Below are 21828 nucleotides of genomic sequence, written 5' to 3' on the forward strand. Positions count from 1 at the left end.
GCTGCTTCAGCCAGTGATGAGTTTAGGTGAGGAGCATGGTTATAATTAGAGCAGCAGCCAGTGCCAAAGGCTCTGCCAGCCTCCTCCAGCACAGCTGGGCCTGCCGACTGCACATGCAGGAATCTGAGAGGCTGTTCTGGCCTTGAAAATGATCCTTCTTAAAAGGATTTTCCTCCTTCCTCGAGGGAAAGAAAACCTATTGATATAAAACTACACTTCCCATTCAGTTTCCCCTGCTAAATGCCACTCCAGTAGAGACTGAGTGTTGGTAAATACAGGGGAAGGAAAAAGTGGTAAGCTGAGCCTGGTCACATTGCCCCTTGTGATATCGTTTTATTTTTAACTTCGCAACACTTGGACTATTTCTGTTGAAGTTTTCTCTCCTTTCCCTGCCTTCCCAACAGAACTCTGTCCTCTACTGCAGCTGATGCAACCTGGCCACCTCCCGGCAATCCGCTTACTTGCAATCAAGGGTTCAGGTGCAAGCTGATGCTGACTCAGCCCGTTCCATTAAGGTAAGCATTCGAACAGGAGCAGGTGCACCATGACGAGGACATTCAGAGGTGAATATGCAGATGAAGCTGAGCCGCATATCACTTTTGTGTCCTGTGGAAGAGGATTGTTAAGCAAGTTAGTTATGTAGAGATGTGGGGGAAACGCTGGCACTGAGAATGAGATCCAGCCATGTGTACATTTCTATTTCCAGTTCAAGAGCAGGTAGAGTACTTGCTTTCTGACAGCTTAGGTTCTTTCTTCTATAATCAACCAGAGTAGTTATGGTATCTGTAAAGTTACAACATGGTGATGGGTGGGGGGATGTGGGGGAGTGGAGGAGGTGGTGAAGAAACAAGTGGAAGGCCTAGAACCCAGGATTTCTATTTCCTTTTCTTTCTTTTTTGAGACAGTCTTGCTCTGTCGCCCAGGCTAGAGTACAGTGGCACCGTCTTGGCTCATTGCAGCCCCTACCTCCCAGGTTCTAGTGATTCTCCTGCCTCAGCCTTCTGAGTAGCTGAGACTACAGGCACATGCCACCACATCCGGCCAATTTTTGTATTTTTTTTAGTAGAGACGGAGTTTCATCTTGATGGCCAGGCTGGTCTTGAACGCCTGGCCTCAAGTGATCCACCCACCTCAGCCTCCAAAAGTGCTGGGATTACAGGTGTGAGCCACTGTGCCTGGCCCAGAATTTCTATTATTTATTTATTTAATTCATTGTTATTATTTTTTTGAGACAGAGTCTCACTCTGTCGGCCAGGCTGGAGTGCAATGGCACAGTCTCAGCTCACTGCAACCTCCACCTTCTAGGTTCAAGAGAGCCTCCTGCTTCAGCCTCCTGAGTAGCTGGGACTACAGGCCTGTGCCACCACGCCTGGCTAATTTTTGTATTTTTAGTAGAGACGGGGTTTCACCATGTTGGCCAGGCTGGTCTTGAACTCCTGGCCTCAAGTGATCCACCCGCTTCAGCCTCCCAAAATGCTGAGAATACAAGCATGAGCTGCTGTGCCTGGTCAGAATTTCTATTTTCTAAAGTCTAAATGCTGTGATCTTTTCTCCAGTCAACACTTGCTATGTTTAATTGCAAGTCATTCTCACGTAGCTTAAAATTTCGTCTGCTGTGTCATACTACTGGTTAATAAGTACAACTGTATTTTCTGCATGTACTATTGAAACTCCGCAGAGTTTATAACCTTTTTTTTCTCCAACAATATTCTCTAAGTGTGGCCCTCTTCTCCCTAGCTCTCTTGAATCCAAAACGTATCCATGAAATATAAGTGAAATATTTTCCAAGTTGAAAAACTTATATAGGCTTATGCACCAAAACCAAATGTTGTTACAAGCTTGAACAATTTTGCATATTCAGAGGGATAAAAGTAAAATGATTGATACTTGAGGTATCAAAAGTTATAACTTTAGACAGATAGTTTCTCACTTCTGGAATAACTGTATAGTGTTGCATGCACTAAAAATTGGCAAGGTAAGGGAGCAGTGTTTATTTTCTTGTTTTTCACTGGTTCAAAGTTCAGCTAAGGACATCCTGGGAAGTGGCCTATGCAGCAAAAGGGATTCTGTACACTCTGACCTTTGATGTGTACAGGCTAAAAAGCCACCGATGCCAAGTAAAAGGAGACCTAAAGTAACTATTCAGATACCTGAACTCCTGGTTCCTGCCTGCCTGTCTCTGTAACCTCCATATGTACCCCAAGACTCTGCTATAGGTGTCTGGGTTATAATTATGCCTGTTTCCTGGGCACAAGCAAATTCACTGTGTATAGTCACCTAACTTCATTTAATTTTTCCAGGGCTTCCACAGTACCAAGGTCTCCAAGGTGTATGCTGGGGTGCTGTCCTGGTGAAACTAGGGTGTGTTGGCTTACAAGTAACCAAGCAGACAGGTTGAGTCCCAGCTACCCCTAGATAATCCAGTTACTTTAGCACTATCTTGGCCAATGCAACAGTAGTTTAATAGAATAGTACTGATACATAAGCACCAGATATGAGAATTAACTAGCTAATTCAGTAACTAATAAGTATAAAGGTAGAGAGATTTCTAGTATAGGTGGAAAACTTCAGATTGTGAAGTGGAATGGATCTGGGAGAGGGTGGTTATGTTTTAGGAGACAGTGAAGGTACTGGAATCGTAGCGTCGAAGCCAAGGATTATGGAACCCAATGTGGGAATTAGCCTCAGCAAATTGATTGTGTTAAAATCTCTAGAAGGCAAAGAGATTACTTTAATAATTAACTTTATACATTTTCTTTCCCTACAATTAAATATTTCCATAGCAGGGAAACAGGTCAACAATGCATACTTAAAGTAACGAATTAATTGGCTGGTTAATAGGTTAAGAGTTAAAAATATCTATGACCTTTAACTTTTAACCTTGTCACTTTCACTGAAGTTAAAGCTCAGAAATAAATCATTATTGCCAGCGCCAGCCACATGAGGAGGCAGAATAGTTTAGTCACTGACATCATGTGAGGGGTGCTGAGAGGGCCCCTTACCTAAAAATATCTCCCTGACATCAACCCTGTTTGCCTACTAACTTTAAAATTATAGAAAAGAATGTTAAAACTATTATCTGTTAATCCCATTCTCTTTTGCTTGAGTCAGTGATTTAAATACACCTGCTATATGTGTTAGCATGACTTTGTTGGCCAGCAACACTTGGTCACCACCTCCTCCTCCTTCTTCCACACTTCGTCCTACTCTGCCCTTGGTACCATCTAAGCTGCCAACATGCCTTGGCTGTCACCACTCAGGTAGCTTTGTGTGGTGCTGTGATTTCTATAGACTCTCTCAATAAAACATCAAAGCACAATAGAAAAAAGGCACGTGACTAGAGCCAGAGACTCTGGGAGCATAGGCAAGACATTTCACTTCTCAGAGCCTCAGTTTCTCCTTTAGGAAACAGGGAGGTTAAAACAGACCCTTTCCTTTCAAAACGAGGTCCTTAGACCATCAGCTTCATCTGGATTTTGTTACAAAGGAAGAGTCTCAGGCCTCTCCCCAGTCCCACTGGATCAGAATCTGCCTTTTAAAAAGGTTGCCCGGGTGATTCCTTTGCATGTTGAAGTTTGAGAAGCTATGGAATAGCGGATTTCTTATTATCTGCCTGATCCAGATTTCGGATTCTATGCCTGCCAAGTGTTTAAAAGAACAAGTACTTTAATCCCCTGCAAACAATCTGGCAGTGCTGAGTATCTATTATAAATCCAGCCCACTGAGGTCTTTTCTTCAATGAGGCCTACATTAACCTAAGTTGAAATGATTTCCTTTTCACCTTAAAAAAATGCAGCCCCAATTAGCATACATCTGACATCACTCTATTTTCTTCCTAAATTTGTTTCAAATTACTCTCGCAGCTTTTAAAATGCTGCCTCTTTAAGGGTTCATTTTAATTCAGTTCAATCCTATTCAATGTTCGTTGACTGAGTGAAGGGGGCCAGTGTTGGCTCTACTCACTCTCAGTCCCTAGAAGCCCATTTGGTGGGTCCTTAAGAGGTATTAGCATCCTCTGTTGATATTCCAGTCAGACCTCCTTCCACTGCCTGCACACACCTTGCTGGCGACAATACTTATGCCCATCATTGGAACCTCTCTCACCATTCTCACCATCACAGCAACTTTGCCAGGTTCTGCCAACTGCCACAGCCAATCACAAGAGAGAAGGCAAGTCTCAAGGACCACGCTTTCCTTTTTTCTTAATGAGCAGAATAATGCAGATGAGCAAAAATATTTACAAATTTTGGCCTAGGAAACAAAGATGCCTTCAAGTTGTCTTTATGGCATCTACAAAGTTTCAGTCCTAAAGCAGTACTATTTGAATTCCTAAGTGCTTAAGGAATGGCTCGTGGTGATTAAAGGGGGCTGAAAGTGGGGGGAAGTGTGGAGGCTTACATTCTTAAAAGAGTGAGGAAATCATTTTTAAAAAATAGAATTTGAATATCATCAAACTGACAGTGGAATATAAGATACATTGGAGTGAGGGGGACTGAAAATGGAAAGGCCAGACACGGGCTACAGGAGAGCAGTGGGAACACATGAAGGCCTGGAGGAGGGAGGTGACCATGAGAATGACCTTCCTCATAGAGTGATTCATCTATTACACACTCCCTATTTCATCTCATTGGATGCTTGTGCAACCATATGGGTTACTATAGGCCCTTTTTTTTTTTTTTTTTTTTTTTTGTGTGAGACAGAATTTCACTCTGTTGCCCAGGCTGGAGTGCAGTGGCGTGATCTTGGCTCACTGCAACCTCTGCCTCCCGGGTTCAAGTGATTCTTGTGCCTCAGTCTCCCAAGCAGCTGGGATTACAGGTGCCTGGCACCACACCCAGCTACTTTTTTGTATTTTTAGTAGAGACAGGGGTTCTCCACGTTGGCCAGGTTGGTGTCAAACTCCTGACCTCAAGTGATCCACCTGCCTTGGCCTCCCAAAGTGCTGGGATTACAGGTGTGAGCCACTGTGCCCTGCTTATAAGCCCTATTTTTGAATTAATAAATTAGTTTTAGGTAGATTAACTTGTCAAAAATCACTCAGCTTATTCATGGGAGTGCTCATTGATTTACTTTATATTGGGGGTGTCAGGTAAGGACTCTCTGTGGAGGTAACAGGTAAGCAGAAAACTAAGTGGCAAGAAGGAGTCCACAGAGCAAATACAGAACAAGAGGAGAATTCTCCTCGTAGAAAGAGCAGGTACACAGGCCCTGTGCTGGAATAAGTGACAAGACCAGAGTAGAGTGCATAAGGGCGGGAGGTAAGCAAAAGAGCGAGCAAGGAAGAGCTCATGCATGGCCTCATGGGCCAAGAGAAGGACTTCAGAGTTTATTTCCTTGTGAAGGGAATCCACTGGAAATTTTAAGTGGGGGAGTAATAACCTAGTTTTGTAAATTGTGAAAAATTATGCTTTCTGCTGGTAAATATTGCCAATCCATTCTCCCCAAAATAGGAGCTTTAAAATTCCCCTGTCTTAGCAGTCAACATAATATAATTTAGATTTAAATACTCCAAAGATTCATACAGAACTAGATTTTACTAGATGTGCTAGATGTAGTTTAAATGGAATATGAGTTGGTGGAAGGACCTGGGGTGTGAATTGAGACATGATGCAAAATGGAGTGAGGCTGATTATAAACCCATTGCACTGCACTAGGTGAGCAAGGATGATGCCTGGCATTGGGCAGTGGCGGAGATGGAAAGAAGTGGGTAGAATTTGCCCACTCCTTTTCCAGATCTTTTGTCAAGGCCTTCCCACCTAATTGGCAATCCTCCCACCTTGGTCTCCCACAGTGCTGGGATTACAGGCATGAGCCACTGAACTGGGCCCAATTTACTGCTTTCTGTGTGATCCACACAGCACCACAATCTGCATCAAATCGAGTTGCTGCCCGCCTTGCCAGGTGCTAAATGCTTCCCTATTTCTTTAAAAAACAAGCTATGCCTCAGGCTCACACACCTGGTCCTTCCACCAGCCTATGTTTCATTTAAACTATGTCCAGCACATTCCATATAGATCTTGGGACTATTTAAATCTAAACTATATTAGTTTGACTGCTATCTCCTCTAGACAGGGGAACTTTAAAACTCATATTTTGGAGAAAATGTGTTGACCATATATTTAACTGTAGTTCACTTTTAAGAGGATAGAACATACTGCTTTTTCAGACAAGAAGCAAGAATTTAAATGTGAACACAGGGGCCAGGCACGGTGGCTCACGCCTGTAATCCTAGCACTTTGGGAGGCCGAGGTGGGTGGATCACCTGAGGCCCAGAGTTTGAGACCAGCCTGGCCAACATGGCAAAACCCCGTCTCTACTAAAAATACAAAAATTAGCTGAGTGTGATGGTGCACGCCTGTAATCCCAGCTACTCAGGAGGCTGAGGAAGGAGAGTCACTTGAACCCGGGAGGTGGAGGTTGCAGTAAGCCAAGATCGTGCCACTGCACTCCAGCCTGGGCAACACAGCAAGACCTTGTCTCTACTAAAAAAAAAAAAAAGTGAACACAAGGCATAGAAATTAAAAGGGAAATGGCACCTGGATAGCCATACTCTGTCTCAGGCATAGATTTTTGTCAACCTTTTCACAGTGAAGAATTTCTGTAATCTGAGTGCTTTGATCTAGTAGGTATTTCATTTTAAATATCAGAATTCATATTGTAGTGCATACACACACACATACACACACACACATATATATATATATATATTTTTTTTTTTTTTTGGAGATGGAGTCTCACTCTGGTGCTCAGGCTGGAGTGCAGTGGCACCATCTCCGCTCACTGCAAACTCTGCCTCCCAGGTTTGAGAGATTCTCATGCCTCAGCCTCCCAAGTAGCTGGGATTACAAGTGTGCACTATCATGCCTGGATAATTTTTGTATTTTTAGTAGAGATGAGGTTTTTCCATGCTGACCAAACTAGTCTCAAACTCCTGACCTCAGGCAATCTCCCTGCCTCAGCCTCCCAAAGTGGTGAGATTACAGGCATAAGCCACCATGCCCTGTCTAAATATATATATATATATATATATATAGTCTATATAGACATGTATAGAGACTATATATATATAGACAGGATCTTGCTGTGTTGCCCAGGCTGGAGTGCAGTGGCATGATCACGGCTCACTGCAGCCTCAATTTCCCAGGCTCAAACAATCCTCCCGTGGCAGCCCTCCAAGCAGCTAAGACTACAGGCATGTGTCACACTTGGCTGATTTTTTTTTTTTTTTTTTTTTTTAGTAGAGACAAGGTCTTGCTATGTTGCCCAGGCTGGTCTCAATCTCCTGAGCTCAAGCAATCTCCCGCCTCGGCCTTGCAATGTGCTGGGATTACAGACATTTGACATAGCACCTGACCTATGTAGTGCATATTTTTTAACCCTACAACCTTCCCTTTCACAGTTATATCTTCTGAAATGCAAAGCCATCGGGCCTGCATGCTCCTCTTGTTTTCTGTACTCAGAGAGGGCACAGTATGGGATATGATCCAAAGAAGTATCAAAATAATCACCATAAGGATGGAGGTGCTTCCCAAGGAAGGGCATCTGGCTCCTTTACAACCTGAAAAATTAATACATGTGGATACTATTCTGTGCCCCAACTCTAGCAATGGGCTTGCATTTTCCCCAGACCATGTGGATCAAACACTGTGTCTCCGTGGGTCTTTGAGGGACAAGGGTGATGTAGCAAAGAGTATGGAGTTTGAAGACAGACAGGCCTAGGCCTCTTTGTGCCTCAGAATCCTTATTCATAAATTGGAAATGGTAGTACCCACCTCACATGGTTGTTGTGAGAATTAAATGAGGTGTTATGTAAGAGCATAGGAAAGGCACTAAAATTTCATTTCTCTGCCTCCATGACATCCAAAATGCAGAGAAATCTCTCAATCTAGGAAAGTCACACAAACCCCATGGGGGATAAGGATCTGTTATGTGCACAGGAACAGAGAATACTGGGAGAACAGGGCATCTTCTATTGCAAGGCAACCAATGATATATCTAATTTGATCATTTTGGGGCAACAGCAGTTGGCTCCTACTTAAGGTGATCAATCAACTGTCCAAATTTGCCTGAGACTCAGGCATTTTCTGGGACATGGGACTTTCAGTGCTAAACCAGGGGAGTCCCAGGCAAACCAGGACAAATTGGTCATCCCACTTACCCAGCCATGAATAGACTATTGAGAGTTCCAGATTGACCCTTATATCAGTGAGAACAATTTCCCCCACACATACAACAAAAGGCTCAGATGTGATTTGTTTATAGATGTGAGGCTATTTCATCTTCCCCCTTCCTTTCATTGCCAAACTTCTCTGGAGTGGTCTCCACTCACCGTGCCTTTCTGCTATGCACATGTCCTCTCTCAAAGTCACTCATCGGGTGTAGCTCCAAAGCCTGGTAGGAGAGCTTTAAATAGCAACATGAGAAAAAAGAAAAGCATCTTTGTTATCTCTTAAAGGGACATTTTCAGGTAACTTCAAGGAGCTGGAGAACAATAAGGCTGTACCACAAATGTTTCCAGCTTCAATAATACTGTTCCCAAGAACCATACTCCATAGTGCTGAAGGGTAAGAAATGATTGAGCTTAAGTGTTAGTCACCAGTGTCCCTCCAGCCAGACACATCCCTGCTGCTGGGGCAGAGTTCTCACTGCACACATGGAAGCACACTGAACTAGCCAGCCCTTCTTTTCCTTCCCAGGAACTGAGCTCAACTTAATGACAGAACAGGCTGGCAAATATGAAGTTAGACATTCCTGGAGCTGGTAGCTTTTTTCACAGAGCATTATTCCATTTGTGGTTTTCCCCTTCTTTCCCACCTAAAAAGCAGCAGGGGACTCTGAATTATCCAGACTTTGTCCTCACTGGTGAATTTCTCTTCCGAATAAAAATAGATGGCCACATTCTCTCAGCCAGGACAGGCCCTGCCAACAATGGAGTGTATGCTTAATAGCTTTTCCTTCCTCTACAAGCAAACAACACATTTTCAATGGCCAAGGGTCCCAGTGCACAGCTAAAATGCCACACTTGCTCTGGCAAGAGCTCTTTGGGGACCTGCCATAAGCAGTGGCATTGTCATCATTGTTCTTAACTTTGCAGTATCATTTGAGGCCGTAGCTCACTTTTTCCTTTGCATCTGTGACACCATAGTCCTGACTCTTTTAGCTCTCTGATCTCGCCTTCTCTGGTTCTACTTCTTCCTAATTTCCCCCAAAGCCATCATACTTGGCTATGTACTTCATGGCTCCAATTTCTTTTTTTTTTTTTTCTTTTTTTTTCTTTTTTTTTTTTTGAGACGGAGTCTCGCTCTTTCACCCAGGCTGGAGTGCCATGGCTCCAATCTCTATTCTGTTTTTACTTTCCCACATATGGCTTCCTCTCTCACTTGTAAGTGGATACTTCTCAAATCTGCATCTCCACATTCCAGTCCCTCATCTTCCCATCCATGAGATCTATCATCCTCTCAAGCAACTTGTGTTAAACTTTCAGGACCCATCTTTCCTCCCCAAATTGTTCCCTCTTTAGATCTCTATTTTTCTCAAAAATTATAGCCAACATTCCTTTTTCCTGGTTCGAAATCTTGGCATCAACTTTGTTTCCTTTTTTACCATCCCAGCCAGAAATAAAAATGTGATTCTCCCTTTGTAATGTCTTCTATGTGTCTCATCTTGACTATTTTTACTGTCATTGGTCTCACCCATCCAAGCCTCCACTGCATTCTCTACACAGCAGTTTCTAACTCTAGGTCTTCCTACTCCATTTATTCCTCCAGTACTCTTACTTAACACCCCAATTACAGTATTAAATGTCTCCCTATTGTGTATCAAATAATTCCAGATGCTTTAGCATAATATTTAAAAATTTCCACATTAAGTCCATAATGGACTTTTTTTTTTCCAAAAGTGACCTGGAATATGGCAGGAATCTACATGTATATTACATTGCATGTTAAGAGATCAGTAGCTGGACTCTTGGACCCGAAAGATGTGGATCCTAGTCTGCTCCATCACAGTCCATTTTTGTCCATTCAGGCTTCTGTAACAAAAGATTCTAGACTGGGCAGCTTACAGACAACAGAAACTATTTGGAGACTGGAAAAGCCAAGATCAAGATGCCAGCAGATTCTGCGTCTGGTAAGGGCCTTCTTGGGTCACAGACTGCCATCTTTTACTCCTGTCCTCATGTGGTGGAAGGGACAAAGGATCTCTCTTGGGCTTCTTTTATAAGGGCACTAATTCTGTTCATGAGGATTTTACCCTGATGTCTTAATTGTTGCCAGAAAAGAGTGTCCTGATCCAGACCCCAAGAACGGATTCTTAGATTCCCACAGGAAAGAATTCGAGGCAAGTCGCAGAGCACGGTGAAATAGCAAGTTTATTGGAAACTACTCTGTTACAGACTAGGGCATCCTCAGCAAGAGGAGGAGCACTCCATCTTTTGTTACTGTCTGTACTTACAAGAAACTATAAAGAGGTAAATTAAACTTGGAATGTGCAGACATGCTCCGATGTGCTCACTAAAGGTAGTGGCTGTCAGTGTTATCGATGACCATCCATCCTTTAACCTCAGCTTGCTCTTTAACATTATCTTTAAGTAAAGAGGGCTGCACTCTCAGGACATCTGGACATTCTGCAGGCTTGGTGAGAGATATTTTTTCTGGCCATAAATATTCTGTAATTATAAGTGGTGGTCAGCTTGGGATGTGGGTATTTTCAGACCATAAGTATCAATCTTATAGGTGCTTTGTGGGTGCCTCACTATTCACTGAAAGAAGACATCACTCTGGTCATGGTTTTTTTTTTTTTTGAGATGTAGTCTCACTCTGTTGCCCAGGCTGGAGTGCAGTGGCACGATCTCGGCTCGCTGCAACCTCCACCTCTCCAGCTCAAACGATTCTCCTGCCTCAGCTTCCCAAGGAGCTGGGACTAAAGGCATGTGCCACCACGCCCAGATAATTTTTTGTATTTTTAGTAGAGACGGGGTTTCACCATGTTAGCCAGGATGGTCTCGATCTCTTGACCTCGTGATCTGCCTGTCTTGGCCTCCCAAAGTTCTGGGATTACAGGCATGGGCCACCACGCCCAGCTCTGGTCATGTTTTATTAAGCCAGAGGCCTGGTAAGTAGAGGTTCCTCTAACATATTTCCCCCTTCTGTCATGAGTGGACCCTTAATACTAAGGGACACTGAAGGGCAGAGGTCAGTCTTCTGCAACCTCTTCCTGCTGAGAAAGGTCATTGATGTTAACTCTGCCTAACTTTAAGGGACCTGTCATGTTGGGAGAGGTCTTAACCAGAGGTAACTTGAAGCTGTTGCAGTTAACTGGAGGAGTGATAGGTCTGTAGGTTTGTAGGTCACTCACAAGTTGATATCCTAAACATAGAAACTTATAAAATAAAAATTATAGCTATAATTATAAATCATGATATATGAGTACCATACATTGTGAATTAAGGATTAATAATAAGAATAGGGCCTAGTAAACCCTACATTCCATACAAAACATGCAGCAACAATAAAATGCACAACGTAAAGCTATGCCTATTCCAATTATTATAGCTGGGGTGACAAAAAGAATTTTTTCCACCATGATGGCCCTGACCCAAACCACAATGTTAGCCATTATCTAAAGAAAGTGTGGGATTAGAGATGGCTTTAATTTGTTGGTGCATATCTGGAGGGCCAAAGAAATATTGTCTGAGTTATTTGGGCTATATATACAATATTTGATTCTGATAACAACACAGGTTCCTCCCTGTGCCGCAGTCAGAGTATCTAATGACATTCTGTTTTGCATGACAGCCTTACGCATATAATACATTTCAGCATTTATAAAAGATATATCTCACAGGCTGTTACTTACAGCCCATTGGGTATCATTGGCAATGACCTCAACATGCCAGATGCCATCTTATAATCTAATAGGTGGTAGGAAGAATGAGGCCAAGTGGTTATACCTATGAAAAATGGATCTGGCCCACATACCGGTTATGTGGAGAAGGTTGGCTGGCTTTATTTTTTATTTATTTATTTATTTTTTTTGGTACAGTCTCCCTCTGTTGCCAAGGCTGGAGTGTGGTGGCATGATCTCAGCTCACTGCAACCTCCACTTCCCGGATTCAAGCAATTTTCCTGCCTCAGCCTGCCAAGTAGCTGGGATTACTGGTGTGCACCACCACACCCGGATAATTGGCCAGGCTGGTCTCAAATTCCTGACCTCAAGTGATTCATCCACCTCGGCCTCCCAAAGTGCTGGGATTACAGGCTGGCCTGGTGGCTGGCTTTTTAAAATAGTCTTTGTCCAGTGACCTGGGGTCAAGATAAGCTTCATCTACAATGTCCTAGACACCCAGAAGGCAATCATGGCCAAAGATTGGTGCTACATATCCAATGAGCTCCTAAGGGATGCATATCAGTTGGGTTTTGGTCGTTGCGACTAATCAGTAGCAGATAAGTCCATTTGTTGCAGGACTATGGTATGTTGGCATTGTCTTGCAGGAATCCATCCCATGACACAAGTAGCATTTGTCAAAGCATCAAGGGAGTGATTCCATTGTTCCTAACACAATGGGACTACCTGACTTAGGTGTCCTGCAGAAGTGGTTAGTCACAGAAAACCATCCCAAGTCTGAAGAAATCATTCTTCAAAACTGGAGTTTTTGAGCTTTTTAGTTTGGATGTTTATCTTTGGGTCTAGAAAGGAGGTGCCCAGTGCAAGAAACTTTTCTGTGGTCTCATTTACTGAGAATGGCTTCCTATGCCCAGAATTGTTAAAAGTGTTATTAATTGGCCATTGGGTTACATTGTTCCAAGTTAGGCCAGACGTTTGTGCTTCTGTCCATTGTTTAAGTCCCTCTAAGTATGTCCGTAAGTTATCTAAGCATGTCCCTGTGTGGGGAATATCCACTAGGGCAAGCCTGAGGTGCTAGAGAAGGGCAATAGCTCACAAATCCAGCAAGGGGACATCGGCATAGTCCTGTGCCCATTGTAAGAACAGACTTGAACCTCCAGCAATAGTGAAAGGAAGGATAGAAGCCCCAAAACAGATACGAATAAAAGAGAAGCTACGTTCTATAGTTATATCCTGTAAGGGCACAGATATTGCTTACCCACAGCTGGGACAGACTCATACCAGTAAAAGTAAAAGATGACCAGGAGGAGGATCAGGAAGACTAACCTTGCCCCCAAGCTTATCCAGAGCATCACTTTGCAGTAAGAAGCTTCCAAGGATTTCTCCTGAAGAGGAAGTGTAAACCTTCTACTGGCTCACAAGAGACTGGGTGTCAGAAGTGTAGACCTTCTACTGGCTCACAAGAGTAGACTAGATTAGCAAACTGGGCGTCGGTAGCTCGTGGGGCTCCATAAGAAACAGGTTTAATTCAAGACAAATGTACCTAACTGTGAATCTCTTGCAATTTAACTGCTACTGGAGTGCTCAGAGCACTTGATATGGTCCTTTCCACATTGGGGAAACCTGCTTGCTACAGACCCTTCCATTCAAGTCTTCAGAAAGGTTAAATACTCTACTTGAACTGAAACAGAATTTTCCTCTCATATGGGGAGGGAAAGCCTTTTATATCCATATTCACACAATGCGTTTTGCACTTGTCCTAGATTGATAACATGTTTTTGTAATTAATGAATCATTTTATCTATTAGGAGATTTGCAGTTAGGAAAGGCCTTCCATATGTTAATGCAAAGGGACTTAATTATAAGTTTCCCTTTGGAGCAGCTCAAACCTGCAGTAAAGCTACAGGCAATAGAGATAGCCAGGTCTCTGATGTTTCCTGGCAAAATTTAGCTGGAGTCCTCTTTAGCCTATGATTAACCCTTTCCACCTTTGCAGAGGAGTGGGGTCTCCATGCAGAACGAAGATGGTATTGGATTCCCAATGCCGAATATGGCTTTTTTTATAATTTTTTTAATTATTTACTATTTGTTTCTCTTTTTCTTATTTATAGCACTCCTCCAGAATCAATTTGCGATGTATCTTAACCTCTGGTACCCAAGCAATAGCCTCAGAACGGAAGGAAGCTCATTCAAGAGCCCCAGACCAAGAAACCAATGTGGGCCTTTTTAGGGATGGCTGGGTTCTCCCACTTATGGGTGCCTGGATTTGGGCAAACATTTCAAGCCTCTATGTGAGGTTCTATAAAGGACAGATTTAAAACCCTTTGATTGGAATGAGAATTGCAGACAAAACTTCAATACTGTCAAAGTGAAATTGGGCTCTGTTCCAGCCTTAGGAATCCCCCAACTTGGATAAGCCATTTTTCCTTTATGTGGCCAGAAAGCAAGGTATGGCCTTGGATGTTCTTGTCCAAAAATTGGGGAATATTCCACAGCCAGTAGCCTACTTTTCTAAGCAACTAGACCATGTGGCTTCTGCATGGCCTGGATGCCTTTGGGCTGTTGCAGCTACTGCTCTTCTGGTAGATGAAGCTAATACACTAACATTAGGATAGCACCTGGAGGTTTTGACCACACACCAAGGCAGGGTTATGCCTGCCTTGAAACAACTTTGCAATCTTTCAGGTAATCCAAACTGAGGAATTATTTCTTTTAATAAACTTTTAGATAGGCTTGGTGTGGTGGCTCATGCTGTATTCCCAGCAGTTTGAAAGGCCTAGGCAGGTGAATCACCTGAGGTCAAGAGTTTGAGACTAGCCTGGCCAATATGGTGAAACCTTGTCTCTACTAAAAATACAAAAATTAGCTGGGCATAGTGGTGCATGCCTGTAGTCCCAGCTACTTGGAAGGCTGAGGCAGGAGAATCACTTGAACTCAGAAGGCTGAGGTTGCAGTAAGCCGAGATCATGCCATTGCACTCCAGCTTGGGCGACAAGAGTGAAACTCCATCTCAAAAAAAAAAAAAAAATTTTAGAGACCTCTAAAGCTCTTTTTTTTTTTGAGATGGAGTCTCACTCTGTCACCCAGACTGGAGTGCAGTAGCACGATCTCGGCTCACTGCAAGCTCCGCCTCCCGGGTTCCTGCCATTCTCCTGCCTCAGCCTCCCAAGTAGCTGAGACTACAGGCGCCTGCCACCACGCCCGGCTAATTTTTTGTATTTTTAGTAGAGACAGGGTTTCACTGTGTTAGCCAGGATGGTCTCGATCCCCTGACCTTGTGATCCCCCACCTCGGCCTCCCAAAGTGCTGGGATTACAGGCGTGAGCCACCGCGCCTGGCCGAGACCTCTAAAGCTCTTTTGGATCGAGTGGGGGAAAGCCTTAACCTAACCAGTGAAGGTAACAATAAACACCAGTAAATATTTGAATCCCCTACAGAGAGGCATTTAAATAAAGTCTAGTTGCCAGACTTCACCCAGATAAGTTCCTCTATGTTGGACAGGTTTAACTAGAGGTGGGGGCAATGGCTGGCTGCTTGGGTTATTTTGGGCATAGAGCTTTCAGGCTGAAGTCATTTGTTTTAGTGTCTTGAAAAGTTTTCCCATAAATAAATAAGATATCAACTGAAATAAAGAATCCCTTCCCAAATGAGTGGAATAATGAAAATGCTTAACTATTTTCCACTGATTGGCACTTGGCATTAGTAATTTATTATCATTAGCCAGCCAGAGGGGTCCCGGGCCAAATCGTGATCCCTGGCCCATTTTTGTTCTTCCTTGGAGTACACTGGCTCAGCTGTATCTGGGGCTGTGGGCACTAGGATGCCCATAAGCATAACTGGCTCTTTTAGTGCAGTGGCTTTGGCCCCCACATCTGCAAGGGCATTTCCTTTAATAATATCATCAAAATGTGCTCTGCAATGAATTACAGCCATTTCCTTTGGCAGTAAAACAGCATCTAACAAGCTCAAAATATCTGAGTGATGTTTTCTGGAGGAGTCCTTAGCGGTGAGGAGTCCCCACTCTTTCCAAATGTCGGCATGACCATGAAGCATTAAAAAGGCATACTTGGAATCATCATAAATGTTAATTTTACATCCTTTTCCAATTGCAGGGCCCTAGTAAGAGCAATTAGCTCAGCTTCCATCTGTAAACCATTCTGTCTCAGGATTGTTAAGGGGCTCATCTCTTAAGTTTGGCCCGCTAGAATAAATTTGCTCCATAACCTGTATGCAGGAATGGTTTAGAGCATCTGTGGAGTTTGGCAGACAAGCAGCTGGGTTTACTTGGAGAACTTTAAGAGTTATGTCTGGTGTGTCTAACAGTAAGGCCTGATGCTTTAATAAACATCCTCCCATCATCCACTGGTGCCCTTTAGCTTCTAAGACCCCCTGGACTTGGTGTGTGGTCAAAACCTCCAGGTGCTATCCTAATGTTAGTGTATTAGCTTCATCTACCAGAAGAGCAGTAGCTGCAACAGCCCAAAGGCATCCAGGCCATGCAGAAGCCACATGGTCTAGTTGCTTAGAAAAGTAGGCTACTGGCTGTGGAATATTCCCCAATTTTTGGACAAGAACATCCAAGGCCACACCTTGCTTTCTGGCCACATAAAGGAAAAATGGCTTATCCAAGTTGGGGATTCCTAAGGCTGGAACAGAGCCCAATTTCACTTTGACAGTATTGAAGTTTTGTCTGCAATTCTCATTCCAATCAAAGGGTTTTAAATCTGTCCTTTATAGAACCTCACATAGAGGCTTGAAATGTTTGCCCAAATCCAGGCACCCATAAGTGGCAGAACCCAGCCATCCCTAAAAAGGCCCACATTGGTTTCTTGGTCTGGGGCTCTTGAATGAGCTTCCTTCCGTTCTGAGGCTATTGCTTGGGTACCAGAGGTTAAGATACATCCCAAATTGATTCTGGAGGAGTGTTATAAATAAGAAAAAGAGAAACAAATAGTAAATAATAAAAAAATTTATAAAAAAAAGACATATTCAAAATATTTGACTTTCTGAGTAGAAATCTGAGTCTTGTGTGGTGACACCCTATATCCACTAGTTCCCAGGAAACTTAGCAATTTAACAGTAGTATTATCTGAGTTCTCTTTAGTTGGGCTAGCAATGAGCAAATCATCTACATACTAGATAGTTGTGCCATTTTGCAGCTGTAGATTCTTCAAGTCCTTAGCTAGAGCATTTCCAGACAAGTGTGGGTTATCCCGCAACCCTTGAGGGAGAACTGTCCAGATTAGTTGTGAGGTTGAATGAGTATCTGGATCATTCCATTCAAAGTCAAACAGACGTGTGGATCTGGATGCATTGGGTGCACAAAAATGCATCCTTATCTTCCTTTTTTCTCTCCTCAGGGGAGAGGAACAAAAGTAACACTCATTTGCTTTATGCTCTCTGAAGGTAACCATGCCTTGCAGCCGAATCAATAAATTCCTCCCCAGTAATGGGTAGGGCATGCAGGTAGTACTAAAAAGCCATGCAAGAAAACCAGAATCCCTGAAGGACAGCTTAAAGGATAAGGAAAGTGGCATTTCTGGGCTTGCCCATCAATGCCTGTACAGCTATAGAAGACAGGGCTCCATTATGCTGGGCCAGAACAAAGTAAACTGCTCCCGTATTGAATAAGAAATTAATAATCTTATCTGCCACTTCAAGAGTCACCTGAGTCTCCTCCAGAGCAATGGCTAATTGTCCAACAGGAACTGAGGTGTGAAGTCTCAGACCGGTCACTCTTAGGTCTGTTGGGCCATATGGGTTCAGGAGCCAACTCTTGGGAGCACAGGGCATTCCCTCTTCCAGTGACCAACCTTCTTACAGAAAACACATTGGTTTACACCCAGGGCACAGTGGCCCAGGGCGCAGTGGCTCAGAGGCCCAGAATGGGGCTTTCTGCCTGCTAGCTTCCTCTGGCAGGGCTTGGGGGATAAGGGGCTGGCTCTGAAGGGGTGGAGAGCTTAAGGCTGCAGCTAAAAGCTGGGCCTTTTGGGAGGTTTGCTTTACTTTCTCTGCCTCCTCTGCCCTATCTTGACCATTGAAAATTGTAAAAGTCGTGTCTAAAAGCTGATTTATGGAAGTCCAGGGGCCTAAGTTTGCTTTTGTAGCTTCCTGCAGATATCAGGAGCAGACTGGGTTATGAAATGAACTCCTAGCAATGCCTGTCCCTCCTTGGAGTCAGGGTCAGTGTTAGTATATTTCCTCAAGGCCTCAATTAACTGCCCTTGGAACAAGGTTGGGTTTTCATCCTTTCCCTGAGTAATTTCCCTGACTTTATCATAATTAACAGGCTTTATCACAAATCTTCTCATTGCTTCAAGGAGGCAAATAATCATATGGTTTCTCCTCTCTAGGTTCTTACTTCCTTTTTTTATTGTTGTTTTTTTCCTCGAGACGGAGTCTTACTCTGTTGCCCAGGCTGGGGTGCAGTGGCAAGATCTTGGCTCACTGCAACCTCTGCCTCCCAGATTCAGGTGAGTTCTCCTGGCTCAGCTTCCCAAGTAGCTGGGACCACAGGCACATGCCACCACATACGGCTAATTTTTGTGTTTTTAGTAGAGACAGGGTTTCACCACATTGCCCAGGCTGGTCTCAAACTCCTGACCTCAAGTGATCTACCCACCTTGGCTGCCCAAACTTACTTCCTCTTAATAACTCCAATTTAGGTCCCAGTCAGGCACTGCTGTACCTCCTACTGGATAGATGTCATGCCCCTGGTTGCAGGCTGCCACTCCATCTGCATATGCTTTAACAGCTCCCATAATATGCTGCTTTTCTTCTTCTGTGAAGCAGGTAGACAGAAGTATATGCAAATATTGCCAGGATAAATCATATGTTGAAGGGGTGGCCCGCCCCTCCACACCTGTGGGTATTTCTAGTCGGGTGGGACGAGAGACTGAGAAAAGAAATAAGACACAGAGACAAAGTATAGAGAAACAACAGTGGGTCCAGGGGACCAGCGCTCAGCATGCCAAGGACCTGCACTGGCACCTGTCTCTGAGTTCCCAGTTTTTATTGATTATTATCTTCATTATTTCAGCAAAAAGGAATGTAGTAGGAGGGCAGGGTGATAATAACGAGAAGGTCAGCAACAAACATGTGAGCAATAGAATCTACGTCATAATTAAGTTCAAGGGAAGGTACTATGACTGGATATGCACGTAAGCCAGATTTATGTTTCTCTCCACCCAAACATCTCAGTGGAGTAAAGACTAACAAGGCAGCATTGCTGCAAACATGTCTCGCCACCCACCATAGGGCGGTTTTTCTTTGATCTCAGAATTGAACAAATGTACAATCGGGTTTTATACCAAGACATTCAGTTCCCAGGGGCAGGCAGGAGACAGTGGCCTTCCTCTATCTCAACTGCAAGAGGCTTTCCTCTTTTACCAATCCACCTCAGCACAGACCCTTTACGGGTGTCGGGCTGGGGGACGGTCAGGTGTTTCTCATCCCACGAGGCCATATTTCAGACTATCACATGGGGAGAAACCTTGGACAATACCCCGCTTTCAAGGGCAGAGGTCCCTGCAGCTTTCCGCAGTGCATTGTGCCCCTGGTTTATTGAGACTAGAGAATGGCGATGACCTTTACCAAGTATACTGCTTGTAAACATTTTGTTAACAAGGCATGTCCTAGGTGCAGCCCTAGATCCCTTAAACCTTGATTTTATACAACGTATGTTTTTGTGAGCTCCAGGTTGGGTCAAAGTGGCTGGGGCAAAGCTACAAATTAACAACATCTCAGCAAAGCAATTGTTCAAAGTACAGGTCTTTTTCAAAATGGAGTCTCTTATGTCTTCCCTTTCTACATAGACGCAGTAACAGTCTGATCCCTCTTTCTTTTCCCTACAATATGTCAGTGTTAGTCTCTCAAATTCATCTATGAATTTTCCTAGACCCTCTAAAAACCAGCTGAATTTTTCCTAGCATAAGGCTGTCAGCCACAGAAAACGGTACATGTACCCATAGAGTGCCCTTGTCACCATCTGCCACCTCCTGAAGAGAGCAAAGAGTCAACTTTGACGGCTGGTAAGAGGCCCCACTGAGAGTGGTGCTTGTGGGGCTAGGCTCTTTGGGGAACAAATGTAAGACAGGGCTTGAAGGGTAAGGAGGAGGTGATGGCAGGACATCGGACATCCCCAAATAACTAGGAGGGGTTAATAATACTTTGGACACTTCTGGGGAACTAGGAGTCTGACTTTGTTCCTTCGGAGCACTTGAACTTACAATGGGGAGTCTGGGACCAGCTGGGGGAAGCCTGGGATTAGGAGGCTCTTGCATAAGTGGTCATGAATTATGTCTAGTCCCTCATTTTTCTTTCCTTCTATCAAGCATATACAAGCGTATTTTAAATCCTTATCCTGGCTAACCATTAGGAAGACCTGCACATAGAGTATTTTTCCGCACTTAGTTTCCCTTCTACAAAGCAAATCAAGCCGAAGTATAGTGTTAGGGGCTGCTGTAACACCTGAGGTCCACCTTTCTGATCCTCTCAAAGGATATTGGGGCCAGTGTTATATTAAAAAAAAAAAATTCTCAGCCAGGCATGGTGGCTCACGCCTGTAATCCCAGCACTTTGGGAGGCCGAGGCTGGCGGATCATGAGGTCAGCTGATCGAGACCATCCTGGCTAACACAGTGAAACCCCATCTCTACTAAAAATACAAAAAAATTAGCCGGGCGTGGTGGCGGGCGCCTGTAGTCCCAGCTACTCGGGAGGCTGAGGCAGGAGAATGGTGAGAACCCAGGAGGCGGAGCTTTCAGTGAGCCAAGATCCAGCCACTGCACTCCAGCCTGCGTGACAGAGTGAGACTCCGTCTCAGAAAAAAAAAAAATTTCTCTTAAGTCCATCCAGTTTAAACCTTCCCTTCCCTAATAGGTTAAAATGCACCCTAGCAATGAGCTCTTCAGGACTGATACCACGTTCTCTACCAGGACTGAAGGTGCTGAATACCACTCCTTGTCCGCAAGATTGTACTGCCTCCAGCCGAGCTCCACTAAAAGGGACAAGATAATTCTTAGTGCCAATTTGGCCAAGGGAGGAACTCCTGGAGCCAGTAGGGTCCCCTTGTTCATATCAGATAATAAGAACAAGTAAGCAGACCCATGGTCACCTGAGGCAATGCCACAAGGAACCCAGCAAAAAAAAGATGTTGAACCAAACAAGGGAAGCGGGCAAGCTGTAACTTGGGATCCTGTGACAAAACTATCTCAGGGCAAAAATGACATTCTCAGTCTAGAAAGCGGGGCCCGGCTGTCCATGACCAGCCAATGAAAGATGATCTTCTGATTAATAGACAAGAGAAAACTGTTAAGAAAAAGTCTCCTGTCCTCCATTCTGGGGCTAATTTTTTGTAGGGACAGACATAAAAGAGGCTTTTGCTTAAAGGGCATTTCTAATCGTGTCACATATGGCTGTTAAATACCACACTTTAACTTGTAACTGCAGTAATAGAGAAGTTATTGCCCATCTCTTCCAATAATTAAGGTACAAAAAGACTAGCTCTTGAGTGACTTCTTGTTTCCAGTGTCCCTCAGACAAGTGGTGAATTAAGTCAGAGGAGAGGCAAGGAAAGTAAAAGCTAAACTGTTTGGTGGCCAGGCATGGAGGCTCACGCCTGTAATCCCAACACTTTGGGAGGCCGAGACAGGTGGATCGCCTGAGGTCAGGAGTTCGAGACCAGCCTGGCCAACATGGTGAAACACTGTCTCTACTAAAAATACAAAAATCAGACCAGGCGCAGTGGCTCATGTCTGTAATTCCAGCACTTTGGGAGGCCGAGGTGGGCAGATCACGAGGTCAAGAAATCGAGACCATCCTGGCCAACATGGTGAAACCCTGTTTCTATTAAAAACACAAAAATTAGCTGGGTATGGTGGCGCTTGCCTGTAGTCCCAGCTACTTGGAAGGCTGAGGCAGGAGAATCGCTTGAATCTGGAAGGCGGAGGTTGCAGTAAGCCGAGATTGCGCCACTACATTCCAG

The 21828-nt window shown here is 44.0% G+C and overlaps 1 protein-coding gene across 1 annotated transcript in view; it reads left to right on the forward strand.

Annotated features, from left to right (window-relative positions):
• Positions 1-391: 391 nt before the first annotated feature.
• FBXO40 (F-box protein 40) overlaps positions 392-21828 on the forward strand; it is a 38436-nt gene continuing 16999 nt past the window's right edge. Inside the window, exon 1 of the mRNA XM_055259487.2 lies at positions 392-515. The gene's annotated coding sequence lies outside the window, so the exon portion shown is untranslated. The remainder of the gene's footprint in view (positions 516-21828) is intronic.

Source organism: Symphalangus syndactylus, chromosome 21, assembly GCF_028878055.3.
Source record: "Symphalangus syndactylus isolate Jambi chromosome 21, NHGRI_mSymSyn1-v2.1_pri, whole genome shotgun sequence".
Lineage (NCBI taxonomy): Eukaryota > Metazoa > Chordata > Mammalia > Primates > Hylobatidae > Symphalangus > Symphalangus syndactylus.